The sequence below is a fragment of the Microcaecilia unicolor genome, chromosome 6, assembly GCF_901765095.1.
Source record: "Microcaecilia unicolor chromosome 6, aMicUni1.1, whole genome shotgun sequence".
In the NCBI taxonomy this organism is placed as follows: Eukaryota; Metazoa; Chordata; class Amphibia; order Gymnophiona; family Siphonopidae; genus Microcaecilia; species Microcaecilia unicolor.
In genome coordinates, this window is record NC_044036.1 from 152,561,698 (window position 1) to 152,579,294 (window position 17,597).

Below are 17,597 nucleotides of genomic sequence, written 5' to 3' on the forward strand. Positions count from 1 at the left end.
AGGTGGGAAAATGTGGGATACAAATGCAGCAAATAAATAAATAATGATGCGTGTGTAGGCACGTTCTGGAGTGGAGCATGGGCCGTATCACACAGATTGTATATATGTACTATACATTTACACCAGTTCTGGAGCAGGGGTAAAACTCCATGGCTTCGGTCTAGCCACAATTTCTTCTGGTTTACCCAAGTATTTTATACAGATGCATAGATACCTATGAGTCTTTATAAAATAAGCTGGAACTAGGTGCCTATGGGGACAATTCTATAAAAACATAAAAATAGTCATACTGGGTCAGACCAGGTGTCCATCTAGCCCAGTATTCTGCTTCCAACAGTGCCATTCCAGGTCACAAGTACCTGGCATTCCATGCTACCAAACACAAGGCAAGTAGTGGCTTCCCCATGTGTATCTCAATAGCAGAATATGGACTTTTCCTCCAGGAACTTGTCCAAACCTTCTTTAAACCCAGATATGCTAATTGCTGTTAACATATCCTCTAGCAACGAGTTCTAGAGATTAAATATTCATTACATGAAAAAATATTTCCTCCTATTTGTTTAAAAAGTATTTCCACGTAACTTAGAGTGTTCCCTAGTCTTTGTACTTTTGGAATGAGAAAAAAATCAATTTACTTCTACTCGTTCTATTCCACTCAGGATTTTGTAGACGTCAATCACATCTCCCCTCTGCTGTCTCTTTTCCAAGCTGAAGAGCCCTAAACTCTTTAGTCTTTCCTCATTTGAGAGTTCCATTCCCTTTATCATTTTGGTCACTCCTCTTTTCTAATTCCTTTACTAATTCCGCTATATCTTTTTTGAGATATGGCAATCAGAATTGAATGCAATACTCATGGTGAGGTTGCACTATGGAGTGATACAGAGGCATTATAGTATTCTTGGTCTTATTTAACTGCCCTTTCCTACTAATTCCTAGCACTGTTTGCATTTTTGGCCGCTGCCGCACACTGGGCAGAAGATTTCAGCATATTATCTACAATGATACCTAGAGCTTTTTCTTGGGTGCTGACTCCCAAGATGGACCCTAGAATGTGGTAACTATAATTTGGATTTTTCTTCCCACATTAAATTTCATCTGCAACTTGGATGCCCAGTCTTCCAATTTCTTAAGGTCTTCTTACAATTTTTCACCTCCTTTTAGGCTCTCCAATTTTGTGTAGTGAGAGCCTATTCTATAACTGGGCACTCAGATATCATTATAGAATACTAGTTTTAAAAAAGCCCGTTTCTCATTGAAATGAAACATGCGCTAGCAAGGTAATGACCTTCTGCCATTAATGTTCTCCCCCCTCCTCTACCCCCTCCTCGTCTCAGGACACCCCCCCCCCCCGTCGTCACAGCCCCCCCTCTCTCTCACTCTCATCTCAGGACCCCCCTCGTCTCAGGACCCCCCTCTATCCGGGCCCCCCCTCCTCCGATGTCTGCGCCCCCCCTCCTCCCATTTCCACCGGCCAGCACCTCCCTTCCTCTGTGGCCTCTGACAGCAAGGAGGACGTGTGCGGGTGCCCTAGCCCTTCGTACGTTGCAGCTGCTGTTTAAAACGTTGTACCTCCTGCTCGTCTGGCAACACTGAAGTGCAGCAAGTACAGATGCCGCTTCTTTCAGCTGTTCCTCTGGTCCCGCCCTCATTTCCTGTTTGCAGAAGGGCGGGACCACAGGAACTGCAGAAACAGAAGCGAAACCACAGAGTTCCCTCGAGGGCGGGGCAGTGATCGGGAGTGCGATTACGAACCCTACGAACACTACACGGCTTCACTGCCACGCTGCGACGGAGTCAGCTTCAGAACGATGGAGGTGCAAATTATTATATTAGATTAGTATAACCCCGCATCAGTGCATGCGTGCAGCTATAGACCAAAAAAGTTGTAGTCACATAAACGGGGAAAAGGCATGCATAAGTTGCAATATTTTGTAAGTTGTGTGTTTAAGTGGGAGCCCCGCCCATGCCTCTGCCATACCTTACCCACGTATGGCATACCCCCTGCAATTTTGCACTGTGGGGGGGAATTCTATATATGACGCTGAAAAAAAATCAGCATTAACCCCCCCCCCCACACACACACATTTAGCACTATTCTATAAACCTTGCCTGGAGTTAGGTACACTTTATAGAATACACGTTTACCTGTTCCCATGACTAAAATGTAGGCATGACCATTTACACCAACTAAAACCTGGTGTAAATACTCACGCCTAACTTAGGCAGATTCTATAACACTTTGTGTAATTTTTAAGAACGCCTATGCCCCGCCCATAGCCAGGCACCCTTTAGAGACCCACACTTTGGAATTTATGTGCACCTTTTTACAGAGTACGCTTAGAAACTTATGCATGTAAATTCTAATTACTACCAATTAATGCTAATAATTGCTTGTGATCGCCTAATTATTAGTGCTTATTGGCATGTTAATCAGTTAAGTTGCGTGCGCAATTTGGCTGCATTGCCAAATTTGCATGCACAATTTTGGTTGCCGTATATAGAATTCCCCGCATACCGCTTATGCACGCCCCTACGGAATAGCGCTTTGTGGCTTTGCTGTTACTTACACTCGTAAGTGTACACTTACCTGCAAAAGTGCTGGTATTCTGTACAGTTATGCGCACAAGTAGCATGTAAATCTAGGCACCCAGTCATAGTGTATAGCGCTGCGTACGTCTAGTAGCGCTATAGAAATGACAAGTAGTAGTAGTAGTAGTAGTAAAAATAGACTCATTCTCCTCTTAACTTAGACCCTCATACAGTGCAAAAAGGTCTTGTATTTTCTCACTGGGCTACACACTAGGGAAAGGGACTTGGTATATACCATCTTTCTGTGGTTTTTGCAACTATATTCAAAGCAGTTTACATAGTATATACAGGTACTTATTTGTACCTGGGGCAATGGAGGGTTAAGTGACTTGGAGCTACAGTGGAAATCAAACCTAGTACCCCAGGATCTGAGTCCATTGCACTAACCATTAGGCTACTCCTCCACTCCCTACCATATCTAGGATCTCTGGTTTTGATTCAGTCCCTCCAGATTCAGAAATGTGACTTTAGTACACAAAGGAGGATGAGAAGTGTGGCAGTTAAAGCAACAGGCTAAGAACTAGAGACACCAGTGATCAAATCCCACTTTCTCCAGTGACCCACCTTGAACAAGTCATTTTGGTGCTTATTTTAGAAACCTTATTTGTGCTTTGGATGTCTGAAAATTGGTGTTCAGATATCTTAGCTCTCCTGCCCCAGCTTCAGAAAGGGGGCCAAAATCCCCCTAGTGGTAGTCTCACAGTAGTACTGCTAGGAGTCATACTGCCAAATAAGGACCTGGAGGAATCATAACCAAAGTTATACTGGCACCAAGCCCAGGTAGGAAGAGTTAAACTATGGTAGTGGCAAGGGGAGAATGGAAGCTGAAACTTGTGCCAACCCATCATTTTTTGTGAATTTTGTTTTTCCAATTTAAAGAAATGAAATAACAGAAAACAATTTATGTTTAAACTGTTTTATTGATGTCACAGTCAACAACATATATTGATCAATAAACATATACTTAATGCAAATCTCTGTCTTCTTTAACATAACCTTTAACTTAAGTGTCATCAAACGTTTCTGTAAATACCCTTCCCTTCCCCCCACCCCCTTTCCCCCCTATACCCTTACCAGAATTCTCATATCAACATAATTCAGTAAACATATGAATCCTTTTTTTTTTTTTTTTTTAACTTTCCTTTCCTCCCCCTCCCGTGAGTGTGTTCACCAATAGACTACGAGCTCTGCCTGATAAAGCCTGCACATACGGTTCCCAAATTTCCCAGAAACGTAGTTTACTTCTAGGGCTACTGTTCATAGCACGTGCTTCCATCCGCACCAGGGAGTGAAGCGAGCTCCTCCATTGCCAGAAAGATGGGCCTATTTCTTGTGTCCAATATTGTAAAATACATTGTTTCCCAACAATAAGTGCCTTATATACAAATAGGCTTTCTTTGTAGCGCATAATTGACCCACTTCCCCTCAATCCTAGCACAACAGTTTTAGTCTCAAGCCGAAGCTTCTTATGTAGCAGAGCTTCGCAATATTCCAACACTGGACCCCAAAACTTTTGAATAACAGGGCACCCCCAAATCATGTGATACAGTGTTGCTCTCTGATAATTACATTTACTGCAATGTGGTTCTTGCAATCTACCTGCATAATACGCCTGTATGGGAGAGAAGTATGCTCTCAAAATGATTCTAAATTGTATCTCCCTATATCTGGCACTAGCCACTTTATGTACAATCTCCTTTAAAGACTGGGCTATATCTCCACTTCTGATCTCTACCCTCAGATCTTCGGACCATCGTCTAGCCACTGCCTCATAGCTACGGTGCACGGCAATCAGGCTTAACAGTTTATGCAGTGTGGACACCGTAGTCTGTTCTCTTCCCTGAGGCAGAAACAAATTCACCAATATCTCATACATCCCTTTATCACATTTTTCTCTATGTATATTCTCAATATAACTATGGAGCTGATAATAATCATACCATGTCACATTCTCCGCTCCCACCATATCCTCTAAAGCCTCCCTAGTTATAACCTTCCCCGTGTCTTGCATCACATCTGCCACCAACACTACTCCTTCCTGTGCCCACTTGATAAATTTCGGGTGAGTGTTCCCTGGTTCAAATGCTCCATTCCCTACTAGTGGGAGAAGATCCGTGCATCGTGGGTTCTTATTTAGTCTCCTCAATATGTACTGCCATATACTGCGCATTGGGTGTAATAAAATATGATGCCGCCATTCTTTGGGTAACATTTTACCCCCAACATGCAACAAATAATAGGGATGATATGGGCTAAACAATTTACATTCAATGTTCCATGCCGTATGCTCTTCTGTTTCCAAAATCCAATCTGCTAGGTGCCGAGCCAAACAGGCCCAATTATATTGTTTAATATCAGGCAACCCCAAACCTCCCTCTGCTCTTTTCCCATAAAGATAATCCAATTTAACTTTAGCCTTTTTCCCACTCCAACAGAACCTAGTCAGCTACTACTACTACTACTACTACTATTTAGCATTTCTATAGCGCTACAAGGCATACGCAGCGCTGTACAAACATAGAAGAAAGACAGTCCCTGCTCAAAGAGCTTACAATCTAATAGACAAAAAATAAATAAAGTAAGCAAATCAAATCAATTAATGTGAACGGGAAGGAAGAGAGGAGGGGGTAGGTGGAGGCGAGTGGTTACAAGTGGTTACGAGTCAAAAGCAATGTCAAAGAGGTGGGTTTTCAGTCTAGATTTAAAGGTGGCCAAGGATGGGGCAAGACGTAGGGGCTCAGGAAGTTTATTCCAGGCGTAGGGTGCAGCGAGACAGAAGGCGCGAAGTCTGGAGTTGGCAGTAGTGGAGAAGGGAACAGATAAGAAGGATTTATCCATGGAGCGGAGTGCACGGGAAGGGGTGTAGGGAAGGACGAGTGTGGAGAGATACTGGGGAGCAGCAGAGTGAGTACATTTATAGGTTAGTAGAAGAAGTTTGAACAGGATGCGAAAACGGATAGGGAGCCAGTGAAGGGTCTTGAGGAGAGGGGTAGTATGAGTAAAGCGACCCTGGCGGAAGATGAGACGGGCAGCAGAGTTTTGAACTGACTGGAGAGGGGAGAGGTGACTAAGTGGGAGGCCAGCAAGAAGCAGATTGCAGTAGTCTAAACGAGAGGTGACAAGGGTGTGGATGAGGGTTTTGGTAGAGTGCTCGGAAAGAAAGGGGCGGATTTTACGGATGTTGTAAAGAAAGAAACGACAGGTCTTGGCGGTCTGCTGGATATGAGCAGAGAAGGAGAGAGAAGAGTCAAAGATGACCCCAAGGTTTCGAGCTGAGGAGACAGGGAGAATGAGAGAGCCATCAACAGAAATAGAAAATGGGGGGAGCGGGGAGGTGGGTTTGGGGGGGAAAATGAGAAGCTCGGTTTTGGTCATATTTAATTTCAGGTGGCGTTGAGACATCCAGGCAGCAATGTCAGACAAGCACGCTGAAACTTTGGTTTGGATGCAAGGTGAGATATCAGGGGTAGAAAGGTAGATTTGGGAGTCATCAGCATAGAGGTGGTAGGAAAAGCCATGGGATGAGATTAATGAACCAAGGGAAGAAGTGTAGATAGAAAAGAGGAGGGGACCAAGAACAGAACCCTGGGGTACGCCGACAGGCAGAGGGATAGAAGTAGAAGAGGATCCACCAGAGTGAACACTAAAGGTGCGGAGGGAGAGGTAGGAAGAGAACCAGGAAAGGACAGAGCCCTGGAATCCAAGTGAGGACAGGGTATCGAGAAGTATGCTGTGATCGACAGTGTCAAAAGCAGCGGAAAGATCAAGAAGAATGAGGATGGAATATTGACCTCTGGATTTAGCCAGTAATAGGTCATTGGAGACTTTAGTAAGCGCAGTTTCGGTTGAGTGGAGAGGGCGAAAACCAGATTGTAATGGTTTATATCTTTATATCTTTAGTCTGTAATACTATAGGTAACTGTAATACTATAGGTAACTGTCGCAATACATACAGCCATTTTGGAAAGAGCATCATCGCATACAAACCAACTCGCCCACTTAATGTTATAGGTAGCCCCTCCCATACTGCTAATTTATGTCGCGTATACTGCAGTAATTGATCAACATTCTGTCTATATATTCTACTCAGATCTCCTGTGAGTGTTATGCCTAGGTATTTAAATTCCTCATTCGCCCATCTCAGTGGAAACTTTCCCTTCCATTTCTCCCTTACCGTATTAGTTGTGGGCAACCCCTCTGACTTTTGAAAATTCAGTTTAAATCCCGAAAAGGCCCCATATTCTTCAAAAACCTCCATCAACACCGGCAGCGAGCTCTCCGGTCTATCTAAATGAACCAAAATGTCATCGGCAAACGCCGAAATCTTAAATTCTCTGGTTCCCAATTTTATACCTTCAATCTCAAAGTTACCCATAATTTCCCTGACCAAGGGGTCTAACGTAATAGCAAACAGTAATGGGGACAAAGGGCATCCCTGTCTGGTTCCTCTATTAATTACAAAGCTTCGAGAGTACGCTCCGTTGACCAGCACTCTCGCCATAGGGTTCTTATATAATATAGAGATTGCTTGTGTGAAATAGCCTTCAAAACCATACGCCCTCAATGAAGCAAACAGGAACTCCCACTCGACCCGATCAAACGCCTTCTCGGCATCAAAGCTGATCAAGAGGGATTCCCCACCCCTCCTTCGCACACTCTCCATTGATGCCAAAATCAGCCTAATATTTTTCCCACTCTGTCTCCCTTGCACAAAGCCTACCTGAGGGGTCGCAACTATGCTAGGTAACACTTTTGCCAATCTCGAGGCCAAAAGTTTTGCCAACAACTTAGCCTCATAGCTAATCAGAGAAATTGGTCTATAAGAGTCTGGTAAGGTCGGATCTCTCTCAGGTTTCGGGAAGACCATTATGTCCGCTAGTCGCAAAGACTGCGGGAGTTCCCCTAATTCAACTGATCTATTGAAGGCCTTAGTCAAGGGGTCTCCTATGTCCTGCATTAGTATTTTATACAATTCAGCCCTATATCCATCTGGCCCCGCAGCCTTATGTAATGCACTGTCTTTTATTTCTCTAAGGACCTCCTCAGGCTCAATCGGTTTATTTAGCTCCCTCTTCTGTTGCTCTGAAATTTTTGGCTTGTTGACATTCTCTAGGTATATATCAGGATCTAAATCATCATCATCATCCTTAGCATATAGCCTAGCATAATAATCCCTAAAGACATCTCTTATCTCTGTATCATCATGTACCAGTCCTCCCCTCTGTGTCTTGACCACCAACACTCTCCTCTGCCCCTTCACCTTCCTCACCAGACCTGCCATCATCTTCCCTGGTTTATTACCGAACCTATGTAGTTGATATCTATAATATTCAGCAGATTTACTGGCTCGCTGATGTAACAGTTCATTTAGGGCTACCTGGGTGGCTAATAATTGCTCTCGAATATGATTTGCGGACCCTTGTCCATACGCCCTCCTCAATTGCACCAACTGTTCCCCCAGCCTGATGATCTCTCGATCTCTCTGTTTTTTCTTTCTGGCACTGTATGCTATAATCTCACCCCTTAACACAGCCTTCCCAGCCTCCCAAAACAGTATTGGTGTATCTTTATGAGATGCATTATATAGTGTATATTCTTCCCACTTCCTCCTAATATATGCCCAAAAATCCTGATCATAATAAAGATCCAGGGGAAATATCCATCTAAACTGTCTACTTTGTGTATTCTGATCTTTAAATTCAATATATATTGCCGCATGATCCGATATAATCGTAGGATCAATTGCAGCCTCTGAGATTCCTGCAAAGCTGTTTTCATCTATCAATAGGTAATCTATTCGTGATTGCGTGTGGTGGGCTCTAGAGTAGTGCGTATAATCTTTGGTATTTGGGTTAAGAACCCTCCACACATCAACCACTCCCAAGGCTCCACACAACAAATTGATACCTTTATCCATTTCCCCTAGCGCACCTGCTACATTATGTGATTTATCCAAGGTGGAATCCGCTACCACATTGAAGTCCCCCCCCAATTATCTTCTGCGGGATATTAAATTGCTGCATCTTGCTTATGAGAGTATGGAAAAATTTCTTACTGTACACATTAGGGGCATATATATTACTAATAAGGTAGGTATTTCCATTCACCTTGACCTGCGCCAGAATGTACCTCCCTTCAGGATCAATACACATCTGCCCCATCTCTACCTGGAGGGATTTATGGAACAAGATCACTACTCCGGCCTTCTTCCCCACCGCAGGGGCCTCCAACACTGTCCCCACCCACCAGGTTTTGAGTTTATCATGCTCCTGAGACGATAAATGTGTCTCCTGGAGGAGTGCTATGTCTGCTCTTTTCTTTTTAAGACTATGTAATATTTTCTTTCTCTTAATGGGAGATGAAATACCTCCCACATTCCAGGAGTATACCTTTAGTCCCATCAATCCCCTATATCTCGCTCTTGCATCAACATTTGTTCCACATCTATAAATGTGCAGTCATGGTGTCCCAGCAGCACCACTCCTACTATTCTTTTCAGCAGCCACTCATCATTCAACTCACTCACATATCTCTTCTGACTCCATATACCTAATTGAAATTCTGGTAACCAAGCCCTATATTTCCCCCTACCTCCCATCCCCCCCCTCCCACCCCCCTGTCGCCCATCCTTCTAATCCTCCCTCCCTCCCTCCTGTTCCAAGAACTAGTCACTTGATAACACCTGCACTCACCCTACAGTTATCATTGTCATTTACCCATCCAACTCTTCCCAGTCCCCACAGCCTACCCATTCACAATTTTACAGGTCACTTCTCATATACCAGTCTTTAATCATCTTCTTTTGCAACATCCAGGTAATAGTTCAGCAGCTCTATGCAGGGTCTTAATTCTATGCGGTCATTCTGTCTTACTCTGCAGTTCACCTCCATGCCCATAAGACCATAGTAATTCAATATTATATTCCACAGTCCACTGCTGTTTCCCCTGCTGTCGTAGTATGTATTATCTCGTCCATAAGCTCCCCTATCTTTAATCTCTATTCATATCACAATTAAGTCACATTTCAAACAATCAGTATTCAAGACTTGAAAACTTATAGCAGTTCCACTGGAGTAGCTTTCTATATTAAGAAAGTCTCAAGTAATCCTCTGTCCCGAAATTATCCACAAAATGCTTCTATAGTTGTATCCTTCCTTCTGGAGGTTCTATTCACCCCCATATTGTTGAATATATGCTTTAGCTGCTTCAACTGTGTCAAAAACTGTTGTGACTCCATTGATCATAAGGCGCAGCTTAGCCGGATATAGAAGCACAAATTGTATTTTTTATTGAAAAGGTCCGTACATATAGGCGCAAAGGACTTCCTCCTCATTTGCCCCTGCTGAGAATACTCCTGAAAACAAAGGATCCCATACCAGTCTTTGATCATCTTCTTTTGCAACAACCAGGAAATAGTTCAGCAACTCTATGCAGGGTCTTAATTCTATGTGGTCATTCTGTCTTATTCTGCATTTCGCCCCTCCATGCCCACAATACCGTATTAATAATTCAATATTATATTCCACAGTCCGCTGCTGTTTCCCCTGTTGTCATATTCTGTATTGTCTCGTTCATAAGCTCCCCTATCTTCAAGCTCTGTTCATATCATATTTAAGTCACCTTTCAAACAATCAGTACTCAAGACTCGAAAACCCACCACAAATTATCCACAAAATGCTTCTATATTTGTATCCTTCCTTCTGGATGATCTATTCACCCCCATGTTGTTGAATATATGCTTTAGCTGCTTCAACTGTGTCAAAAAATTTTGTGACTCCATTAATCGTGAGGCGCAGCTTAGCCGGATATAGAAGCGCAAATTTTATTTTTTTATTGAAAAGGTCCGTACATATAGGCGCAAAGGACTTCCTCCTCATCTGCACCTGCTGAGAATAATCCTGAAAACAAAGGATCTTCTTATCTTGGTAGGTGAGGGTACAACCTCCTCTTATCGCGTCCAGAATATATTGTTTATGCCGAAAGTTCAGAGATTTTAATATTACTACTCGCGGCCTGGTCGCTGGCTGTCGCGGAGGCCCAACTCTATGAGCCCGTTCAATACAAAAACTCTGTAATTTGTCCTCGATGTGTAAAGACTTCGGCAGCCATTCCTCCAAGAAGGAAGGTAGGTCTTTATCCAAGAGCGTTTCTGGAAGTCCAACCAGACGCAGGTTATTTCGCCTGCCCCTGTTCTCCAAATCATCGATCTTTGTCTCCAGATCCTGTACCCGCCGCTCTAATTTCTTATTAATCTCCTTCTGCGCCCCCACCGTCTCCTCCATCTCCGAAATCCGCTGTAAACCTTCATCTAGCTCCAGATTCATACTATCAATACGCTCATGAGCCTCCTCCGTCCGGTCAAACAATTGCTGTAGTTTCTTATCTAGCGCCGCCTCAACCGCTGCTGTTACCTCGGCCGTAATCTCCGTCAGCCATGCGGATCCCACCGCTAGCTCTCCGGGATCTCGCTGGTCGGCCATCTTGTTATCTGGCAGTTTCGATTTATCTCGCTCTCTCCTCACCGATTTTGCTGCCATTCTGTGGTTCTCTGCCTGATCTTTACTCACTAGCCGCTCTCTCACCTTATAGGAGCAATGCTGTAGCGTTTCGCACCCTGGGTAAGTCAAATTATCTGATTTTCGGGTGAATGTGCGCGGAGCCTATCTTTCCAGCGTCAGCCCCGCACCATGGCGTCACGTGACCTATCACAGAAAACAATTTTAAAAAAATCTTGCACCCCCCCCCCAAAAGATGAAAGCAAAATGAAAAAAAAAAGTTGATCTGCACGCCAAGAAAATAATATGCTTTTCATCTCCATCCATAATGTATCCTAAAATAGAACATTCTTTCTTCTCACACCTTGGTGGTTTTGTCATCCCAGTGCTATATGTCACAGTCTACTGTGCAGCACACACTGCTAAATTAGTCACCACTATGTCTTCGTGAATGCTTGAGTTGGCATGTTTATATTTTGGGGGGGGTTCTGGGAAACATATTTTTTCCCTGTGTGATAGCTTTATGAGCTGCTATTCATTTCCAGGAGCAGTATGGACTTTTATGAAGTTAATAATCAGAATGAACTGAGTGTAATTAAAACAATGAGGATTTTATGGAATGTTCATTTTAATGACTCATATCTGTGAGCGCTCGGAATAGCTCTTTATAAAGCCAAAATGACCTCCATTTCAATTATATTGTAACCCTTATAATGTAAGACTTTTGCTTCACTGTAATGTAACACTACCATGGCAAAAAAAAAAGAGACCAGCATGAGAACTGACCCTATGGCTTGAGCCACAGAGATGGGCATTGTAGCAGTGAGCTTCTGGGTCAGATCCCTGGGCCTGCTGGACCTAGGCAAGGGGGCATGTTGAGGAGGTGCTGATTTTCTGCCCAGGGAAAAGGATTATGACTATTGCTCCTGATAGCCAACAAAAAGCACTGAGGGTGCACCTGGCAGGAGGCAGCCCTCCAAATATCCAACCTTTGAAGGTTCCCTGAACCACCTAGGTATGCTGTCTATAGAAGCAGGGATCAAAGTGTAAGACAAACAAGGGGGAACCCCCCCCCCCCCCCCATAAACTTCTTTTACTAAACCTGAAAACAGTCCTTAGTGCAGTTCATTAAAGCTATGTCAGAACTGCATGTTTGGTAAGAAAGTGAACACTATGGGGTCCTTTTACTAAGTGGTAAAAAGTGGCCTGCGGTAGTGAAGGCGCAGGTTTTGGGCGCGTGCAGAATTATTTTTCAGTGCGCCTGTAAAAAGGCCTCTTTTTTCTTCCCGAAAATGGATGTGCGGCAAAATCAAAATTGCCACCCGTCCATTTTGGGTCTCAGACCTTACTGCCAGCCATAGACCTAGCGGTAAAGAATTTGGGCGGTAATGACCTACGTGCCTGAAATGCCACTTGGTGCACGTCCGCTACGTGTGCCAGAAAACAAAAATTATTTTTCAGGAGCGTGTAGCGGATGCGCGCCAAAAATGAGATTACTGCAAGAGCCATGCGGTAGTCAGGCAGTAAGTTCATTTTGGCACACGTTGGGCGCGCGTAGATGCTTATGCGGCTTAGTAAAAGGGGCCCTCAGTATGCTCTCTGATGTTTAACAATCAGCAGTTTAAAAATTGTCTGTAGTTGTTATATGCAGCAGTACCATGCGAAGCTCATGCTTACTGGGTGGTAGTGAAGCTCATGCTTACTGGGTGGTAGCGATGCTCATGATTACTGGGTGGTACCATGATGCCCTTTTCCATTTGCAGACTAAGGCAATTCTTTGGGGGGAACATGCTTGAAACAGCCATAGGAAAATGCCTTTCAGAAGGGTAATAGGGGATGTGTGAGTGGGTGTCTGAGGCGTAGTGTGGTTAGCGACTGATGGTGTACATGATGTGTGCATAGGTGTGTGAATCTATGATATAATGTGCATATCTATTTCCAGTGGGAGAGTCTACCTCATGTGCAACTTTCTTTAAATCAATCACCTTACTTTCTAACTCTTCCTACTTTCTTACCTATCGGGCTTATTTTCGAAAGAGAAGGACGCCCATCTTTCGACACAAATCGCAAGATGGGCGTCCTCCTCACAGGGTCACCCAAATCGGCATAATTGAAAGCTGATTTTGGGCGTCCTCAACTGCTTTCCATTGCGGGGATGACCAAAGTTCACGGGGGTGTGTCGGAGGCGTAGCGACGGTGGGACTTGGGCGTGCCTAACACATGGGCGTCCTCGACCCATAATCGAAAAAAGAAGGGCGTCCCTGACGAGCACTTGGTCCTTTTTTTGTTACGACCAAGCCACGAAAAGGTGCCCGAACTGACTAGATGACCACCGGAGGGAATCGGGGATGACCTCCCCTTACTCCCCCAGTGGTCACTAACCCCCTCCCACCCTCAAAAAAATTCTTTAAAAATATTTTTTGCCAGCCTCAAATGTCATACTCAGGTCCATCGCAGCAGAATGCAGGTCCCTGGAGGAGTTTTAGTGGGTGCAGTGCACTTCAGATAGGCGGACCCAGGCCCATCCCCCCCTACCTGTTACACTTGTGGAGGTAAACGTGAGCCCTCCAAACCCCACCAGAAACCCACTGTACCCACATGTAGGTGTCCCCCTTCACCCATAAGGGCTATGGTAGTGGTGTACAGTTGGGGGTAGTGGGTTTTGGGGGATTTGGGGGGGACTCAGCACACACAGTAAGGGAGCTATGCACCTGGGAGAAATTTATGAAGTCCACTGCAGTGCCCCCTAGGGTGCCCGATTGGTGTCCTGGCATGTGAGGGGGACCAGTGCAGTACGAATGCTGGGTCCTCCCACAATCAAAGGGCTTGGATTTGGTCGTTTCTGAGATGGACGTCCTCAGTTTCCATTATCGCCGTAAATCAGAAGCGACCAAGTCTAAGGACAACCATCTCTAAGGTTGACCTAAATTTCCAGATTTGGGTGTCACCGAACGTATTATCGAAACGAAAGATGGACGTCCATCTTGTTTCGATAATACGGGTTTCCCCGCCCCTTCACGGGGACATCCTACAAGGCGTCCCTTTCGATTATGCCCCTCCACATGTTACATCTTTGCTTTATCCTTCACTATCAATTTTAATGTTCTATTACGTATTGTGTTGACATTGTAAGTCGTATACCATGCCATACTTTGTATTGTTATTTAAATATTTTTACTGCTGTAATTGCCTATTGCTCATGTTTGATCTATTCTTACTGTACACCGCCTTGAGTGAATTCCTTCAAAAAGGCGGTAAATAAATCCTAATAAATAAATAAATGTTTATTTGTAGAGATTTCAACGTGAGATGTCAGAGGGTGGGGGGATATGTGCTTTTGTGTGTGTTTTTAGGGTGAGTGGTTTTGCTCTATATGTCAGGGCACTGTGTGGGTGGGTGGGTGTATGTATGAATGCGCATGTGTGTGTGTGTGTGTGTGTGTCTGTGTCAAGGACTGTGTGTGTGTGGCTGTGGACATGTAGGCTTTTCTCTCCTATACACTTTTCCCTGATCTCAGGCACTCTCTCCATGTCCCTCCCACCCCCTTGCACTATTACCCCTTTCTATTCTTATCTACCCTCCCTCTTGCACTATCCCTCCTTCCCTCTCACCTAATCTTGCACTCTCTCTCTCCCTTCCCTTCAATTCCCATTTCAACCCGTCCTTCCCTCCCCTTCTCCTTTCTTGTACTCTCTACTTTTCTCTGCTACCCCTACACCAGGGGCAGACTGGAAGTGGCATGGAGGGCCCCTGGGCAATAAGGGTCATGGGCTCCTAACCACCTAGCTGATATATATTACTGGTTAGGAGAAAGTAGGTCCCTTACTGCTGTAGGCTCTCACGCACTGTCCTATTAATAGACTCTTAAGTAGGCCCCTGCCCCTCCCTTTCCTTTATGCTGTACCCTTCTCTTCTCCTTTCCTTCTTCCTAATCCTACCCCTTCCATTATGCTGATAACCCTCTTTCTACCTCTCTCTCACCCCCTTTCTTATATTCCACCCCTTCACCTGTCTGTTTCCTTTCTGAAGCTGGATCAGTCTTCACGTCGGACCTCGGGACTCCTGCTGGCTCTTCAGTCTGCCCTGCCCCTATCTCCTTTCCTAGTGGGAACTGAGGACCCTTCCTGGCTCTTTCCTGCTGCTGTTCTCTCTCTCTACTCTTTGCCTGTAGTTCACGGGGACTCTAGTCTGGCTCTTCATGTTGCTAGTTCACCTTGTTTTCTTGCGGCGAGAATGAAGCCCTATGCATCTGCTAGTTTGCACACACACACACACACAGGCCCTTTTACAAAGCCACAGGAAGGCTAACGCATGGGTAGTATACGCCAAATCAGCACCACCACCGGAGTAGCACGTGAGCCCAAAGGTAATTCTGAGTTTGGCACGCACCAAACTCCACGTAGTAGGAAATATTTTTCTATTTTCTACCACGGGGGCATTCCCGGAGGTAATCGGCAGTGCGGCCACATTGGCATGCACTGCATGGTTACCGTGCAGGTAGCATGTGAGCCCTTACCTCTAGGTCAGTGACCGTAAATAGGTGCATGTTAGTTTCAATATTTGCGCACGCCCGTTTCCCGGCCCTTTAAGAAGTGACTTTTTTTCCCAGCCACGGTAAAAAATAGCCCAGTGTGCGCCAAAAAGGTGCGCCCACACTACTGCAGGCCACTTTTTACCATGGCTTTGTAAAAGGACCTCACAGATATCTACGGACAGATAGACAGATAGATGGATGGATGGATGGACAGGCCTTCCCCGAAAGACAGTATTGCTTAAATGAATGTGCTTAAAAATCAACCTAATTGACCTACCAACCAGAAACACATCCGCATCAGCACAGCAATACCTAAACCTTAACTACCCAAGCTGCAAAGGACTAAAATACAAAACAACCTACGCATCCAGTTTTTCGTACATCAGTACACAGCTATGGAGCGCACTACCAAAAACCGTGAAAACCACCTATGACCACCTCCAATTCAGAAAAAATCTAAAAACCCACCTGTTCCAAAAGGCTTATCCCCCCAACCCAACTTAAATGCCTGAAATCAGCGACACTACAACACCACAGTTCGTATTGATCACCAAACAATCTCATCTGTTCTTGCTATCCTCTATACGGCCCCACCACATGTTCCTTCATGTGGTCCCTACCCTTTCTACCCCAACTCAACCGTTATCTGTATTTGCTTTACTCCGGAGTCTATTAACACCTCTCCGGTATCATGAAAGCCACATTGAGCCTGCAAATGGGTGGGAAAATGTGGGGTACAAATGTAACAAATAATAAAAAAAAAAATAAGATGGAATGATTTTCTGTTTACTGACAGTATCTATTAAGAGTATCTTTGACATTCACTAGATATTCTTTGGGAAGTAACTAAGCCAATCTGTTATGTCTCTATTACATACAATGTTTTTTACAAGAAAACTGGTGGTTAGCATTGCCTTATTCTTTGCTGAGATTGACCATTCTGCAAATTGAGCAGAACATTTTTCTAATTTGTGGAATAAAACATCACATTACAGAATAATAATTAGAAGTTTTACATCTGAATGGGAGCTTTTCTATGTATAGCCCTGACTGATGGAAAACGCTGAGGAGTTGAAAAGGGTTGTATAATTGCGGAGATAGCCCATTGTTTTTCATCGAGATGTTGGCAGGATCCCACCCCAATCCTTTGATGTCCTGGCATGTTGTAATTGGACTTTTATACAGTCCATCACAAAAATAGTTGTGTGAAAGTGCCAATTGCAAGAGATCTGTGGGCAATACACTGATCTCTCCATAAGTTTTGAATCCTAGATGCATTAAGTGATGAATTCTTTCTCATCAGATTGACTTTCTAAACATTAAGGATTTTACACAGTAGCCCACATCAGAGTGATTCAGGAAGTAAACAACAAAGAATCCACATTCAACCAGCAATATATTCCAAAAAGCTGGAAAGATGATGCAAATATGAATTCTTTTGCTAAACATTCTAGGAAGAAAGGAAAGGAAATCAAGAATTCTGATGAGGATTTTCATCACCAGTGATTTCTGAGAGGCACTAAAGATGCCTCTCCCTCCGCACCTTTAGTGTTCACTCTGGTGGATCCTCTTCTACTTCTATCCCTCTGCCTGTCGGCGTACCTCAGGGTTCTGTTCTTGGTCCCCTCCTCTTTTCTATCTACACTTCTTCCCTTGGTTCATTAATCTCATCCCATGGCTTTTCCTACCATCTCTATGCTGATGACTCCCAAATCTACCTTTCTACCCCTGATATCTCACCTTGCATCCAAACCAAAGTTTCAGCGTGCTTGTCTGACATTGCTGTCTGGATGTCTCAACGCCACCTGAAATTAAATATGACCAAAAACGAGCTTCTCATTTCCCCCCCCAAACCCACCTCCCCCCTCCCCCCATTTTCTATTTCTGTTGATGGCTCTCTCATTCTCCCTGTCTCCTCAGCTCGAAACCTTGGGGTCATCTTTGACTCTTCTCTCTCCTTCTCTGCTCATATCCAGCAG

The 17,597-nt window shown here is 44.4% G+C and overlaps 1 protein-coding gene across 1 annotated transcript in view; it reads left to right on the plus strand.

The window, feature by feature from the left end:
- Positions 1-17,597, plus strand: part of CADPS (calcium dependent secretion activator) — a 520,576-nt gene that overhangs the window by 104,508 nt on the left and 398,471 nt on the right.